Here is a 17536-nt window from a genome sequence, read left to right as displayed (position 1 = left end):
TAGACCTACTGCAAATAGAGGTGCAAGCACTACTAGCAAAACAAGCCATAGAACTAGTACCCCATCATCAGAAAGGAACAGGGGTTTACTCCCTATATTTCCTTATTACCCAAAAAGACAAAACATTAAGGCCAATTCTAGATCTCAGAACATTAAATCTCTTCATCAAATCAGATCATTTCCACATGGTAACACTACAAGACATAGTTCCCTTACTAAAACAAGGAGAATACATGGCAACACTGGATCTAAAGGATGTGTATTTTCACATACCCATTCGTCCATCTCACAGGAAGTACCTCAGATTTGTAAAATACAGAGCGGCAACCATTACCAATTCAAAGTATTGCCCTTCGGGATAACAACAGCACCCAGAGTATTTACAAAATGCCTAGCTGTAGTAGCAGCTCATATAAGAAGACATCACATGCATGTATTCACATATCAAGACGACTGGCTAATAAAAGCCAACACCCAACACCAGTGTCAAAGTCACACGCAGTATGTAATAGATACTCTACACAAACTAGGGTTTTCTATAAATTACCAGAAATCTCACTTTCAACCATCCCAAATACAACAATACTTGGTAGCCACACTCAACACACAAAAAGTGATTGCCACTCCAAGTCCACAAAGAGTTCAATCGTTTCAAAATATAATATCAAGCATGCAACCAAACCAACAATACACGGTCAGGTTTGTAATGAAACTACTATGAATGATGTCCTCATGTATCGCTATTGTCCCAAACGCACGACTACACATGCGGCCCTTACAATAGTGCCTAGCAAAACAATGGACGCAGGCACAGGGTCAACTTCAAGATCTAGTGTTGATAGACCGCCAAACACACTATTCACTTCAATGGTGGAACCCTGTAAATTTAAACAAAGGGCGGCTATTTCAAGACCCAGTGCCTCACGCCATTATCACAACAGACGCTTCCATGATTGGGTGGAGAGCACACCTCAACAATCGCAGCATACAAGGTCAATGGGACAGTCAACAAAAACAACTTCACATAAATCTCTTAGAACTACTAGCAGTCTTTCTAGCACTGAAAGCCTTTCAACCCCTTCTAGTCCACAAACACATTCTTGTCAAAACAGACAATATGACAACAATGTACTATTTAAACAAACAGGGGGGGACACACTCGTCACAACTGTGTCTCCTAGCACAAACATTTTGGCATTGGGCAATTCACAACAACATTCACCTGATAGCGCAATATATACCAGGCATTCACAATCAGTTAGCCGACAATCTCAGTCGAGATCACCAGTAAACTCACGAGTGGGAAATACATCCCCAGATTCTAAAAGATTACTTCTACCGCTGGGGGACACCAGACATAGATATGTTCGCAACAAAACAAAACGTAAAATGCCAAAACTTCGCATCCAGGTACCCACACCCTCAGTCCAAGGGCAATGCTCTATGGATCAGTTGGTCAGGGATATTTGCTTACGCTTTTCTCCCTCTCCCGCTCATTCCTTTCTTAGTCAACAAACTGAGTCAAAACAAACTCAAACAAATACTCATAGCACCAACGTGGGTTCGCCAGCCGTGGTACTCCACACTGTTGGACTTCTCGGTAGTACCGCACATCAAACTCCCAAACAGACCAGATCTGTTAACACAACACAAACAGATCAGACACCCCAATCCAGCATCGCTCAACCTAGCAATCTGGCTCCTGAAGTCTTAGAATTTGGCTATCTAAACCTTTCAAATGGAAGTCATTAAACAGGCAAGGAAACCAACAACAAGGCATTGTTATGCTTATAAATGGAAAAGGTTTGTTTTCCACTGCCAAGCAAATCAAATCACGCCGTTAGAGGCCTTCATACAAAACATTGTGAGTTACTTACTACACTTACAAAAAGCAAATCTCGCTTTTTCTTCCATCAAAATTCATCTCACTGCAATATCTGATTACCTGCAGATTAAACATACAAAGTCACTTTTTAGAATCCCAGTTATTAAAGCCTTTATGGAATGACTAAAAAGGATCATACCTCCAAGAACCCCACCAGTACACTCGTGGAATCTTAATATTGTACTTACACAACTTATGGGTCCACCATTTGAACCCATGCATTCTTGTCAAATCCAATTCTTGACTTGGAAAGTAGCTTTTCTAATAGCCATCACTTCATTACGAAGAGTTAGCGAAATTCAGGCGTTTACTATCCAAGAACCCTTTATACAAATACACAAACATAAGGTGGTTCTCCGTACAAATCCAAAAGTTTTACCAAAAGTCATATCACTGTTTCATCTAAACCAACAGTTGAACTCCCAGTCTTCTTCCCACAACCAGACTCGGTAGCAGAAAGAGAGCACTGCATGCATTAGACATTAAAAGAGCGCTAATGTATTACATAGACAGAACAAAAGCATTTCGTAAGACTAAACAATTGTTTGTTGCTTTACAAAAACCCCATGCCGGTAACCCGGTATCCAAACAGGGCATAGCCAGATGGATAGTCAAATGTATTCAAACCTGTTACCTCAAAGCTAAAAGAGAATTACCCATTACACCAAGGGCACACTCCACTACAAAGAAAGGAGCCACAATGGCCTTTCTAGGTAATATACCAATGACAGAGATTTGTAAGGCAGCCTCTTGGTCTACACCCCATACATTTACTAAACATTACTGTGTAGATGTGTTAGCAACACAACAAGCCACAGTAGGACAGGCTGTATTAAGGACATTATTTCAAACAACTTCAACTCCTACAGGCTGACCACCGCTTCCGGGAGGATTACTGCTTTGTAGTCTATGCACAGCATGTGTATCTGCAGCTACACATGCCTTCGAACGGAAAATGTCACTTACCCAGTGTACATCTGTTCTTGGCATATTGTTCTGCAGATTTAAAAAAAAAAAAAAACGCAAATTTCGCTGTATTTTGGCTAATTTCTTGGTCTCCTTCAGGGGAACCAACAAACTCTGAGTACCTCTAGAGTCCCTATGATGTTGGAAAAAAAGGATGTAAATTTGGCGTGGATAGCTTATGTGGACAAAACGTTATGAGGGCATAAGCGCGAACTGCCCCAAATAGCCAATAAAAGGCTCGGCATAGGAGCGGAAAAGGCATGGCAGCGAAGGGGTTAAAGCCTTGTAGTACAGCAGGTCTTCACCTGTGGTCTCGGGATCCCTGGTGGTCAGCGACGCCTACTCATGGGGTCTGCGACATCTTAGAAAATTAGATAAGATTAATAGATTAATTAAGTGTACATAAATAAGGAAGTAAGATTGATTTGTAGGAGCATCAAACAGACTATAATATGGACAATGGCTGGCCTGAATTGAATTTAGAAAAGCTCCAACCTTTCCATCAAAATGTTTTTTTAAATATTTGTTAATTAAATAAAATCCTATTTTTGTATTTGATGAATGCTTGCGTCTGTATTTTTGTTTATAGGTTTGTGGTTCAAATTATCAAAATTTTGTAGGCCAGATTCCTGTATTGACTCCGTGATTGGATCCCGGATTCCAGTAATGATTAAGGGTGGGGTGGGGGGCCACACAAGTCAAAAGGTTAAGAACCACGGATGTAGAATATGTTCTGTAGTCTTAGTACTCATTCCACATAGTCTACAATTGATTGTCTTATGTGTAACTGTCATCAGTTTTCTCAAACCAAAGGAGTGCGAATATTTGCACACCTAAATTAAGCAAAAGGAGCTCGATCACCTGGCTCATCAACAAGATCTATGTAATAAATCTTACCTAAAAACCAAAATATTATTATTTTTATGTAGATTTCTTTGAGTATGCTTCTTTAACCACTTTCATACATCTAAAGATAGACACTTCTACGTTTTGGTAGTCTCATAAAATAACGGATCTGTAAGTTTTAACAGTTCACATCATTACAACACAGCAGGTGGAGGATGTCATTCTAGGAAGCTAAACATCATTCCTCAATGCACTAAGTACGAGTAAATCTATTTGTTCAATTAATTAAAAATGTTACAAAAAAGAGGCTTCGATTCACATAAGAGAATATGCAGGATAATATATTTATATAAGAACAAGGCTTAAACCCGGGTTAAGGTTCACTAGTATCCTTCTAATCTGGTCGAAAGTTTAGCCCATATATAAACATTAAAATGATTAAAGGAAACAGTACAAATATAACTGCATTATTTCATAATATATAATCAATCCTTAGTGGCTGCCTAGTGATCAACCCAGCAATCCACGTGCCCTGCACTTGGTGAATTCTTCCTTACACCAGTGTTGATAAACGCCTTAGTGGGCCTTACAGGTGATCTTGACATTGTCACTAATGCAGGATCCCGACTCTTATTAAGTTCTTCCTTTCACCACTGTAGTCAGGCTTGTTTGAGATTTTTAACTATGCTCCCAATTGCCAAAATCACTCCCTTGGGAGCATTGGAAAAGTGCAGAGTGCTTGCTGCAGGGGTAGTATTACTGTTGCCAGTATCAAGATGGGTGACGTCCTGTTTCTTGAGCCTTGCTACAGGTAACTGGGTGTGAGAGAAGGTCAAGGCTGTGCAGTGTTGGCTGTTGCAGGTTGCCTTTTAGCAAAGTCTGGGTTATTAGAAGGCTCAGTTTCAGAAGCCTCTGAAAAGTGCAGCGTGCTGGCTGTAAGGGCAGCATTTCTGTTGCCAGTATGAAGATGTACGCTAACCTGTTTCTCGATCCTTGCTGCAGATATTGTGTGCAAGATGATGCTAAGGCTGTGCACTGTTGGCTGCTACAGGCTTGTCTTTTAGCAATGTCTGGATTACGGCCATATAATTTCCCAACTTTGCCAGGTCTACTCGAGTCTCCAGACAATCAAGTAGCTCTTTGGCTTCCCAGAAGGCGTGTGTCCCATATGCTAGAAAACCAGGTTTTAAAAATGTACGTTAAGTAAAGCTGGGCAAATACAAATTAGATGTTCCTGGGATTCCTCCCCTAGGTGGCATAATCTGCACAGGCCCAACCCAAGGGATGTTTTCCAGCTTTTATATAGCTTTTTGATTGGAAGGGCCATTAATCTCATGTAGAGGATCAGCTTTACTGTTAGCTTCCTCAATGTGATGTTCAGATAAGGTCAGATGGACTTTGCTCTATATGAGCTTGTAATTGCCTTGCTGTTCGTTTTAGACTCTTCTGTTATTGGTGTCATCTAGCCTGTAAAGCAGCTTACCTTCTTTCTTCAGCACTGTTTTTAGTACTGTCAGCAGAATTGAACTGTTTTCTCAGCCCTCCTGAGCCATGTTTAATTTGTTGCAAGCTGTTGATAGGCAGTCTGACCAGGTATTCTTCCAGGCTGCAAATATCTCCTTCAGGGCCTCTTTCATTGTGAGCGCTGATGCAGCACACACTGTGTGATAGTGTTAACGCATCCCTCTATGATACTTTATTACACATCAGGACTCGTTTAGGCCAATGAATCTTTTGACCCAGTTGAGAGACACCTTAGGACGAGATAGCTAATCAATATGTCAATAATGTCATTAATATTTATTACGACAATACATTTCACTTTAGTCAAAGTCCTTAATCATATCTAGACGCTACCATGACTTTTCAGTCATGAATAATCACACCAGTTTAGTAGAATTTTATACGTTTTATTCCCTATTGATTACAATCTAATAGCATGTGTCAATCTCAAAACCAAGAAACATAATAGCAGTCACAAAATGGCAACTTTGGTAAGATTTCATTAAAGCGAGAATCACAAACATCAGAACATAACACGGCGTGAACATAGATCAATTTAGCAGAGTGTCAATAATGCACCAGTTCAACAAAGCATTGTCTTGGTTGTTTGTCTATTTGCGTCAGTTTTGGTGAACACCTATCCTAACCTCTGATTAGCATTAGCATGTTGGGCTTCATGCAAAACAATTTAGAACACTAATTTGGAAAACATCTAACTAAGGTCTCTGTCAAAATAAGCAGTTGGTACCTAGAAAGGAAAAGCAAACAGACAAATCACATTTGCATTGTCATAATTACCCTCCAAAGTTTAGGTCAGCACACAGGTTCAGTCTTCGTCTTCAGGACATCAGTCAATTCGACATCAGTCAGAACTCAGCTCCGGGGCAAAAGGTCACTTCCCTCATAAGGAGGTAAAGTGTAAATGGACAATCTAAGGGCCAAGATGGTTTTAAGTAAAACCACCAAGTCACCAAACAGAGTGACAAAGTTTCTGGATTAAATTCCCTAACCCACCTAAATGACTCCCCGTGACATGGGTTTTTATCCCTTTTTCGTTGTACATTCCCCCAAAATTCTATTGGACATTTGTTATACCCCACTATCTTTAACCTATCAAAAACGCATTAGGTAATCGAACTCTTCACCCTGTATTATTTTACAAGTCTTTGATTGGTCTTCATAATTGACGTCTTCAGAGGTGGCACGTCCAGTGTGATTTCATCTTTCTGTAATTCTTTGTACGTCTTTTGGTCAGCAGTTCCATTGTCTTCACCGGTTTGAATGACCTTGTACATTACATTAATCTACACTGTTTCAATTTACTTTCAACATTTTATTTTGCAAACCAGAAAAGTATGCCTGGGAACTGATCTAACATGGTTACATTTGTCTTCTAATTTGAAGAAAAAGAACATGCAGGGTCGTGTCCCTTTGTGAGTCAGCATACTGAAAAATACATTTAATATGAGAGCCAAGCAGCTAAGCTTCGGCTCATGCTAACTTAAGGCCTATGAGGATTTCAGCACAGATTCAATAACGTAGTCATTAGTACAAACTTATTTAAACGTGATATGAACATTTTAGTCATCATTACTAGTCTACGTATATATTGGCGGCCACTCCACATGGTCACATTTCAAGTGCACGTTTTAAGCAAAAATCATTATTATAGTTTTCTATGCAGCATTATCATTAATTCATAAGCATTTCTTGTTAATATATATTATATAAGCTTTGCTCTCTCAGTAGTACCGAACAAAGGTCGCCATGGCCTCAAGGGATTGTTTACACAGGTTGAACTCTAGACGTAGTAAAGCATTCCGAACATGTGAGAGTATGCCGAAAATGCGCATATGTGCACGGCACTGCAGCCTTTCCATTGTTGTTAAGGCCCCCCGGAAAGCAAATTTGTGATAGATGATGGTTGGGAGGAGTTTAGCTCGTATTACCTTCCGTATTCCTTCTGAGGACGGGCCGTGCATGTTGGAATAAAGTTTGTACAAGGCATAAGTCGCTGCCTTTCCTTTCTCTTCCATATGAGTGAAATGCATAGGGAGACTAGGCGTCCCGGTTTTTCACCAGCTGTCCCAACAGATTTCGGGAAATTTAGCTCATGTCCCTGTTTTTAAAGAGAGTCGCCTGAAAACTGTAATAAGTGTTTTTGTTTGTTTTCTAAAGCAGAAATACAAACCAGGTATTTAATGAACATGCATGAAACTGGCTTTAAAAATGGCATTTTTTTTGTGTTCTTAGTGCCTCTTCTGTAATTCTGTGGTGAGGAGCGCTGTCATTCTCGGCGCTCGGTTGAAGAAAACTTGTCCTTCTATTTTTGTGAAATGTCCCGGTTTTTGGCTTTAAAATTCTGGTCACCCTAGGTATGCAGTATTGTCGTTTAATTACTGGTGAACTATATGCCTAGGTAGTTGTATTTTGTGTCACATTTTACATTTAGGTTGTCTAATGTCCTTTGAAGTTTGATCTTTTTTGGGTATCGCCCAAAAGTGACAACCTTGGTTTTTGTGCAGTTTGCAACCAGTTTGTTTTTGGTGTTGTATGGTTTGAGGGCTTCCAGGGCTTTTTGCATCCCCCATTTGGTATGGCCCAGTAAGACCAAGTGATCTGCATACTGAATCAGGAAAAGGCCCTTCTTGCCGATTTTAGGTATGAACAGATTTTCATTTTTTTTTTTTTTTAATGATTGTCCCAGGTCAGCGGTGTACAAATTAAAAGGTGCCAGGACACATCCTTGCTTTAGACATTTGTCAGTATAAACTTTTTCGTCCTTAAACAAGGAACCTGGGAGCCCATTCGGGCCTGGGGCAGTGTGTTGCCTTATACTGTTCAATATTTTGACGACGAGGTTGTTATTGACTAGGGGTAAGGATTGTTTAGGATTGCTCTTCTGCAGATCAAGGGTCTTGGAGGGCAGTTGATTCAATGCTGGGCTTTCCTGTGTCGTAGGCCAGGCAGGATCTTTGCATTAGATGCAGAGCTACAATACAGGTTCTTGATGTGATTCACTCAAGATATGGCTGATATGCCATTACGTTTGCCCAAATGGCCACCCTTAAGATTATTAATATACTCCCTGAACTCAGCCTGGTTAGAACCGCCCAGTAATCTAAAGACGTGGGCCCTCTGCATTTCCTGTTATTGTAATGTGTTGCTTTATTAGCCTGTTCTGATGTTTTCTGGCTAAGGCTACATTATTGAGGTGTTCTGTGTTTGTTTCATTTAACTTGCTGATTGTTCGCTCTAAGAAGTCTCTTACTGTGTTTCACAGCCTTGCTATAGTGGGTGTAAAGAGGGCATCCTATTCCATGATTGCCTAGTCAGTTGTCCGTAATACCTCCTTGTAGCAGTTTATACAAAACTGCTGCTATTTCCAGCAATTGCAAAAAAGTGTAAGCAACCATGCTATTTTTTTCAGCTCGTAGTCATTTCGATTTCCAGGCAGCGACGTTTTTGATGTTTACTTTGCTCCATTTCAATCTTCTTTGCAATTTATTGATTTCTTCCCTCGTGAGGGTTTCTAGGGTGTTAGGCTGGGCAAGCAGAGGCTACAGTGCTAGGGTGGCCATTAATGGTAAGTGATCACCAGTCTGTTGCAATTCAATTGAAAAGCCCAGTAGTTGTGAAGAGAGGGGACTTCTCAAGAGCATGTAATCCAATGTTGAAATTTGCCCTATGGACTCCTTTTTGGATAGATTTTAATTGATAAGTTTAGGGGTGTCATTCTCAACAGCGGACAGGGATTTAATGGAGACGTATTCAGGAGCATATATCAGTTATTTCAAGGGTGAAAACAAAGGTTGGAGAAGAGTTTGACGACTGACTTGTGAGCATGCCCATTCATGTGTTTGAATAAATATAAATGCATTTTGTAGGTCGACCCATGATGATGGGCACCCTCCCAAATACAGTAGTTAAGGCTGTTTATGTCTGCCATGTGCATTAGCCTCACCGCATCACACACCCTGATACACAAATCACAGACTTTTAAAATAACTTTAAAAATACTACATATATATATATATATACATATATATATATATATATATCAAACCAAAACCCTTTCAGGGATGTTACAAGTTGTTTTTCTTCGAAGAAGTCTTTTCGAGTCACGAGACCGAGGGACTCCTCCCATTTCGACTCCATTGCGCATGGGCGTCGACTCCATCTTAGATTGTTTTTTTTCCGCCATCGGGTTCGGACGTGTTCCTTTTCGCTCCGTGTTTCGGGTCGGAAAGTTAGTTAGAATCTCGGAAAAATCGTCGGTATTGTTTGCGTTCGGTATCGGGTTAGTTACAACAGATCGACACCGAATTAAGAAGAGCTCCGGTGGCTCTTCGGGGTTTTCATCCATCCCCGTCGGGGCCTGGTCGGCCCGGCCACGTGTCTCTTCAAGGCTGATGGAACGGACCCCATTCCGCTTCTGTCCAGAATGCCATAACAAGTATCCATATACAGATCAACATCTGGTCTGTAACTTGTGTTTGTCACCAGAACACAAGGAGGATACTTGTGAGGCCTGTTGAGCGTTTCGGTCCAGGATGACACTCGGGGACCGAAGAGCAAGAAGACTGCAAATGGCGTCGGCGCCGACAGGACAAGAGCGTTTTGAGGAGGAGGAAGAAACATTCTCCACCCAGGAGTCGGACTCTGAGGAGATCGATCCCGAGGAAACGCCGAAAACCGTGAGTAAGACGTCGAAAAGAGGAACTCACGAGAAAAGCGCTAAAGCCCAGGGGACGCCACCGCCAACAGGCCATGGCTTAACCCGAAAAGTAGGTGACCGTTCATCGGCACCGAAAAAGGGCGAGCTGGTGTCGAAGTCATCCGACTCCAGTCGAGATACCGGCACACAGCAATCTCGGGCCCGAGATAGTGGCTCAGAGAAGATTCGGCACCGAGACAGTGGCACCGAAACGGGTCGCACCGAGAGAGCACGACGCCGAAAGTAAAAAAGGTTTCGTCGGAGCCGAAAAAAGCAGCCGAAAAGGTTTCGGTACCGAAATATCCGGCCTCGGAACCGAAAACAAGTTCCTACACTGAGGAACAAGGACTGTCCACACAAATGAAGACACATAGATTTGGACAGGAATTACAGGCAATAGAGCCAGATCACACACAAAGACGGCTCTTTATTCAAAAAGATACAGGGAAGATCATCACTCTTCCTCCAGTCAAAATGAAACGCAAGCTTGCCTTCCAAGACAAAGACAAACAGCCACACGCAAAGGTGGCTAAACACGTAACACCACCACCATCCCCACATCACTCTCCGCAACCATCACCGGTAGCCACTCCACCAATGATGCAATCCCCAACTCATACAGGAATGAGTCAAGATGACCCTGACGCATGGGACCTTTATGGCGCACCAGTGTCAGATAATAGTCCAGAATGCTATCCAGCTAAACCATCGCCACCAGAGGATAGTACAGGCTACGCACAGGTGGTGTCAAGAGCAGCTGCATTTCATAATGTCAGCCTTCATTCAGAGCCCATTGAAGACGACTTTCTTTTTAATACACTGTCATCCACACACAGCCAATATCAGAGTCTTCGTATGCTACCCGGAATGCTAAAACACTCCAAACAAGTGTTTGAGGAGCCTGTTAAATGGAGAGCCATTACTCTAAGAGTAGATAAAAAATATAAACCGCCACCAACAGACCCAGTGTACATTACACAACAGCTAACACCAGACTCTGTTGTAGTGGGAGCAGCGCGCAAAAGAGCCAACTCTCATACTTCAGGAGATGCACCACCTCCAGATAAAGAAAGTCGAAAATTCGATGCTGCAGGCAAAAGGGTGGCGGCACAGGCAGCAAACCAGTGGCGTATTGCAAATTTGCAAGCTTTGCTAGACAGATATGATAGGGCCCATTGGGATGAGATGCAACACCTTATTGAACATTTACCCAAGGAGTTCCAAAAAAGAGCACAGCAAGTAGTAGAAGAAGGACAGGGTATCTCAAATAATCAGATACGGTCAGCAATGGATGCTGCAGACACAGCTGCTAGAACTGTCAACACAGCTGTAACAATAAGGAGACATGCATGGCTGCGTACATCAGGATTTAAACCAGAGATACAGCAAGCTGTGCTGAATAGGCCATTCAACGGACAGCAGTTGTTTGGGCTGGAGGTGGACACTGCGATCGAAAAACTTAAAAAAAAGACACTGACACGGCCAAAGCCATGGGCGCACTCTACTCCCCACAGAGCAGAGGCACATTTCGAAAGACACAATTTCGAGGGGGGTTTCGAGGGCAAACCACAGAAGCCACAACCTCACAAACAAAGCCCACTTACCAGAGCCAGTATCAGCGGGGAGGTTTTCGGGGACAATATAGAGGGGGACAATTTCAAAGGAACAGAGGAAAGTTCCAAAGTCCCAAAACTCCTCCAAACAAGCAGTGACTTCAAGGTCACAAATCCCCAACACATAACACCTGTGGGGGGGAGACTAACCAAGTTTTACAACCATTGGGAGGAAATAACAACAGACACTTGGGTCTTAGCAATTATCCCGCATGGTTATTGCATAGAATTTATCAAATTCCCTCCAAACATCCCACCGAAAACACACAATATGTCAAAACAACATATAGATCTTCTAGGACTAGAAGTTCAGGCATTGCTACAAAAAGAAGCAATAGTTAGTACCAAAACAACAAATAAACACAGGAGTTTACTCCCTGTACTTTCTAATACCCAAAAAAGACAAGAGTCTGAGACCTATACTAGATCTCAGAACATTAAATACCTACATCAAATCAGATCACTTTCACATGGTTACATTACAAGACGTAATCCCACTGCTCAAACAACAAGACTACATGACAACACTAGACCTAAAGGATGCATATTTCCATATACCAATACATCCTTCACACAGAAAGTACCTAAGGTTTGTATTCCAAGGGATACATTACCAATTCAAAGTGTTGCCATTCGGAATAACAACTGCACCAAGAGTTTTTACAAAATGCCTAACAGTAGTAGCTGCACATATCAGAAGGCAGCAAATGCATGTGTTCCCGTACCTAGACGATTGGTTAATCAAAACCAACACGCTAAGACGGTGTTCACAACATACAAAATATATCATAGAAATCCTCCACAAACTAGGTTTCTCAATCAATTACACAAAGTCACACCTTCTGCCGTGTCAAACACAGCAATACTTAGGAGCAACAATCAACACAGCAAAAGGGATTGCCACTCCAAGTCCACAAAGAGTTCACACATTTCACAATGTGATACAGACCATGTATCCAAATCAAAAGATACAAGTCAAACTGGTGATGAAACTACTAGGCATGATGTCTTCATGCATAGCCATTGTCCCAAACGCAAGGTTGCACATGCGGCCCTTACAACAGTGCCTAGCATCACAATGGTCACAAGCACAGGGTCAGCTTCTAGATCTGGTGTTGATAGACCGCCAAACATACATCTCGCTTCAATGGTGGAACAGTATAAATTTAAACCAAGGGCGGCCTTTCCAAGACCCAGTGCCAGAATATGTGATAACAACAGATGCTTCCATGATAGGGTGGGGAGCACACCTCAATCAACACAGCATCCAAGGACAATGGGACATACAGCAAACACAGTTTCACATAAATCACTTAGAACTGTTAGCGGTATTTCTAGCGCTCAAAGCATTTCAACCCATAATAAGACACAAACACATTCTTGTCAAAACAGACAACATGACAACAATGTATTACCTAAACAAACAGGGAGGCACACACTCAACACAGTTGTGTCTCCTAACACAGAAAATATGGCATTGGGCGATTCACAACCACATTCGCCTAATAGAACAAATTATTCCAGGAATTCAGAACCAGTTAGCAGACAATCTCTCTCGGGATCACCAACAGATCCACGAATGGGAGATTCACCCCCAAATACTAAACACTTACTTCCAAATGTGGGGAATACCACAAATAGATCTATTTGCAACAAAAGAAAACTCAAAATGCCAAAACTTCGCATCCAGGTACCCACAACATCAGTCTCAGGGCAATGCACTATGGATGAACTGGTCCGGGATATTTGCGTACGCTTTTCCCCCTCTCCCACTTCTTCCATATCTAGTAAACAAGTTGAGTCAAAACAAACTCAAACTCATACTAATAGCACCAACATGGGCAAGGCAACCTTGGTACACAACACTACTAGACCTTTCAGTAGTACCTCATGTCAAACTGCCAAACAGGCCAGATCTGTTAACACAACACAAACAACAGATCAGACATCCAAATCCAGCATCGTTAAATCTAGCAATTTGGCTCCTGAAATCCTAGAATTCGGGCACTTAGACCTCACACAGGAATGTATGGAGGTCATAAAACAAGCTAGACAATCTACCACTAGACACTGCTATGCAAATAAGTGGAAAAGATTTGTTTATTACTGCCATAATCAAATTCAACCTTTACACGCATCTGCAAAAGAAATAGTAGGATACTTACTACATTTGCAAAAATCTAACCTAGCTTTCTCTTCCATTAAAATACATCTTACGGCAATTTCTGCTTACCTACAAATTACGCACTCAATTTCATTGTTTAGGATACCAGTCATAAAGGCGTTTATGGAAGGCCTAAAGAGAATTATACCACCAAGAACACCACCAGTTCCTTCATGGAACCTCAACATTGTCCTAACACGACTCATGGGTCCACCTTTTGAGCCCATGCACTCTTGTGAAATGCAATACTTAACGTGGAAAGTTGCATTTTTAATTGCCATCACATCTCTAAGAAGAGTGAGTGAAATTCAAGCATTTACCATTCAAGAACCATTTATTCAAATACACAAAAATAAAGTTGTTCTACGGACCAATCCTAAATTTTTACCAAAAGTAATCTCACCGTTCCACTTAAATCAAATGGTAGAATTACCAGTGTTCTTCCCACAGCCAGATTCTGTAGCTGAAAGAGCACTACATACATTAGACATCAAAAGAGCACTAATGTACTACATTGACAGAACAAAACTAATTCGAAAGACAAAACAACTATTTATCGCCTTTCAAAAACCTCATACAGGAAATCCAATTTCAAAACAAGGCATTGCTAGATGGATAGTTAAGTGCATTCAAACCTGCTATCTTAAAGCTAAAAGAGAACTGCCTATTACACCAAAGGCACACTCAACCAGAAAGAAAGGTGCTACCATGGCCTTTCTAGGAAATATTCCAATGAACAAAATATGTAAGGCAGCAACATGGTCTACGCCTCATACATTTACCAAGCACTACTGTGTATATGTGCTAACTGCACAACAAGCAACAGTAGGTCAAGCTGTATTAAGAACATTATTTCAAACTACTTCAACTCCTACAGGCTGAACCACCGCTTTTGGGGAGATAACTGCTTACTAGTCTATGCACAGCATGTGTATCTGCAGCTACACATGCCATCGAACGGAAAATGTCACTTACCCAGTGTACATCTGTTCGTGGCATTAGTCGCTGCAGATTCACATGCGCCCACCCCCCTCCCCGGGAGCCTGTAGCCATTTAGAAGTAGATCTTGAACATTTGTAAATATATTACTTAAAACTTTATTATGTACATACGCATTCACTCCATTGCATGGGCACTATTACTAGCATTCACAACTCCTACCTCACCCTCTGCGGGCAAAACAATCTAAGATGGAGTCGACGCCCATGCGCAATGTGAAATGGGAGGAGTCCCTCGGTCTCGTGACTCGAAAAGACTTCTTCGAAGAAAAAACAACTTGTAACACTCCGAGCCCAACACCAGATGGCGGGATGTGCACAGCATGTGAATCTGCAGCGACTAATGCCACGAACAGATGTACACTGGGTAAGTGACATTTTCCATATATATGTGTGTGTGTGTGTGTGTGTGTGTGTGTGTGTGTATATATATATATATATATATATATATATATATATATAAATAATGTCTTTAACAACCTGTGACAGAATTCTCGAGAGTGACAAGTCCAGGTGCAATTGATACTGTACTGTGATCTCGTCCGCTCAAACGCAAATTAGTTGTGAGGAAGTATGTGATGTGCATGAAGTGTTAGTGCCGCTCATAGACACCAGAGAAAGTAGGGGAGGATGTGATGGGTTGATGACACTAGCCTGGAAGACAAAGCTGTCTCGTGCTGAAGTCCTCCATAGAAATTCCTAAAACTGTAATGTTTGTGGTTTATACTTATTTTAGATGCTGCTCGGCCAAAAGAGTTGTACGGTTGTGCTCTTTTCTGCATAAATAAATATTTGCCGCATAATAGATCAACTGCTGCATAATTTTCAGATTTTAACAAAATTAGTAGTTTCTGGTTCACAGATCATAGTTTATAAAAATCTGTGCATGTATTTTGCACTGCTGAGCTATATGCTGTATTTAAATTAATTGGTTACTTTCAGCTGTTTATTACTGTGTTCACTTTAACTCCTTAATTGATGAGGCTTTTACACTCCAGTGCCAAGCTCTTTCTTGGCTATTTGGGGTAGTTGGCGCTTAGGCCTCCATAACTGTTTATCCATGCGAGGTATCCACGCCAAATATGCATACTATTATTTTTTTACCCGCAACTTATGGATTCTAAAAGCACCCAGGGTTTGTGGATTACCTTGGAGTGGATCGAGAAGATAGCCAAAATATAGCTATATTTTGAGGTTTTGGGGAAAAATTGTCAAAGTGCTCCACAAAAGGTTCTGTTTTTGCTTAAAAGTGGCATTAGGAAAAGGTTTGCTATATTGATTTGCCATCTTTTCAGCTTTCAGGAACACGAGGAGTTGTATAAGAATGTTTACCACAATTTTGGTATGTTTATTTTTCCTAATTGTGTGCTTTCAACCTACTTCCAGTTTGTGGTGGATAACGGATATCACCAAGCAACTCACTAGAAGACTTCAAACCGTTCATAACTTGACAGCCAGACTCAACCTCAACCTTTCATGCAGAACTTGCATTACACCACACAGGCCTCGAGAAATTTATTCACCTTCTTGCTAGGGCAAGTGAGATTTTATCAGGGCAGGCTATATTTAGGACCTACTACCTACTAGCTCGTTCTAGTGAGCTGACAAAGAACAGGTGTTCTGTTCACGCAGGAATTGAAGGAGGAATAAACATGTTATTGTCTTGTCATATTTGCTCTGTCGTAGAGACAAAGGTCAGAAGTCAGTTTACATCTTGTTAGAATTACTTTTCTTTCTCTGACTGCAGAGTTCCAGAATTTTGTGAAGTGAGCTGTCTGATGTGCAAGAATGTGAGAGATGAAAGGCTGTAGGATTTAGAGTTTTTTTCTAACACACTTAAGTTGCTAATAAGTGAACTGTACAAATCTTTCAACATATATTTCATTTCTTATGAAAGCCCATTTCTTGTAATTCTGTGTGAGAATAAAATATCGAAAGGACGAAAACAAATCAGAACACTTTACTTGGTGATGTGCAAATGATAAACATGTTTGCTGAAACTGAATTTTCACAGATTGTGCACTATATAGGTTTATCAGTAAAACTGCATGTTAATGGGAAAGGTCAAATTATTTGCCTAGGATCACACAATTTGAGACCAGTTTATCGGTCAAGTACATTACAGTTAGTTCAAGTAGAGAAACATTTTTGTGATTTTTCGAGGCCTGCTACACTTCAGATAGTTACACTGGCTCCCTATTCACAAACATGCTCTGTTTAGAGACTGCATGCCCTTCCAACGCACTACACAACTTGGGTCTGCCACACCTAACTGTAAAGCCACATCTCCATTTACCAACCACCCAGACATCTCTGCTCCACTGGAGTTTTATAACAGACATTCAATGCATACACATAATTAGATCTGGAGGGCTGGACTTCTTGCATCACTCCTAAATCATGGCATGATCGCACACTGCACAGCATAGCGTTCACCTCTCTTGAATTTCGCAAGACGTTGGAGACCTGCTATTCAGTTAACCTCCATTACCAGGAAGGGTTAGACACAAACTCCTGCTTAGCGCTAGGATAACCTCTCAGGTGATATTGCGCTACACATAAGTGTGACTGGCTAGTGACAGCTTACAGCATAGTTAAACACGATGTTGTAGGCTCCATAATCTTGGCACATGGCAACATGATCCAAGAAGTCGATGGATACAAGCACATTTTTACCAATGACACAATATGTTCTGTTACTGTAGGTCTGCATTAAGAAGTCCCGTCTAAGTTTTGTCTTTTTATCAAAGAGGGCACAAAGCATTGGTTAGGTTAGCACTACCAATGTCAGGGTAGAATTTTAAGTGTTGTGCCATGGTGGACAAACGAGTAATGCACTAGAGA

The 17536-nt window shown here is 41.3% G+C and overlaps 1 protein-coding gene across 2 annotated transcripts in view; it reads left to right on the top strand.

Annotated features, from left to right (window-relative positions):
• The window catches only part of ST14 (ST14 transmembrane serine protease matriptase), a 320066-nt gene that overhangs the window by 298204 nt on the left and 4326 nt on the right, over window positions 1-17536 (top strand). The gene's annotated exons all lie outside the window — the stretch shown is intronic.

This window comes from Pleurodeles waltl, chromosome 3_1 (genome assembly GCF_031143425.1).
Source record: "Pleurodeles waltl isolate 20211129_DDA chromosome 3_1, aPleWal1.hap1.20221129, whole genome shotgun sequence".
In the NCBI taxonomy this organism is placed as follows: domain Eukaryota; kingdom Metazoa; phylum Chordata; class Amphibia; order Caudata; family Salamandridae; genus Pleurodeles; species Pleurodeles waltl.
This window is presented reverse-complemented; position numbering and strand designations above follow the sequence as displayed.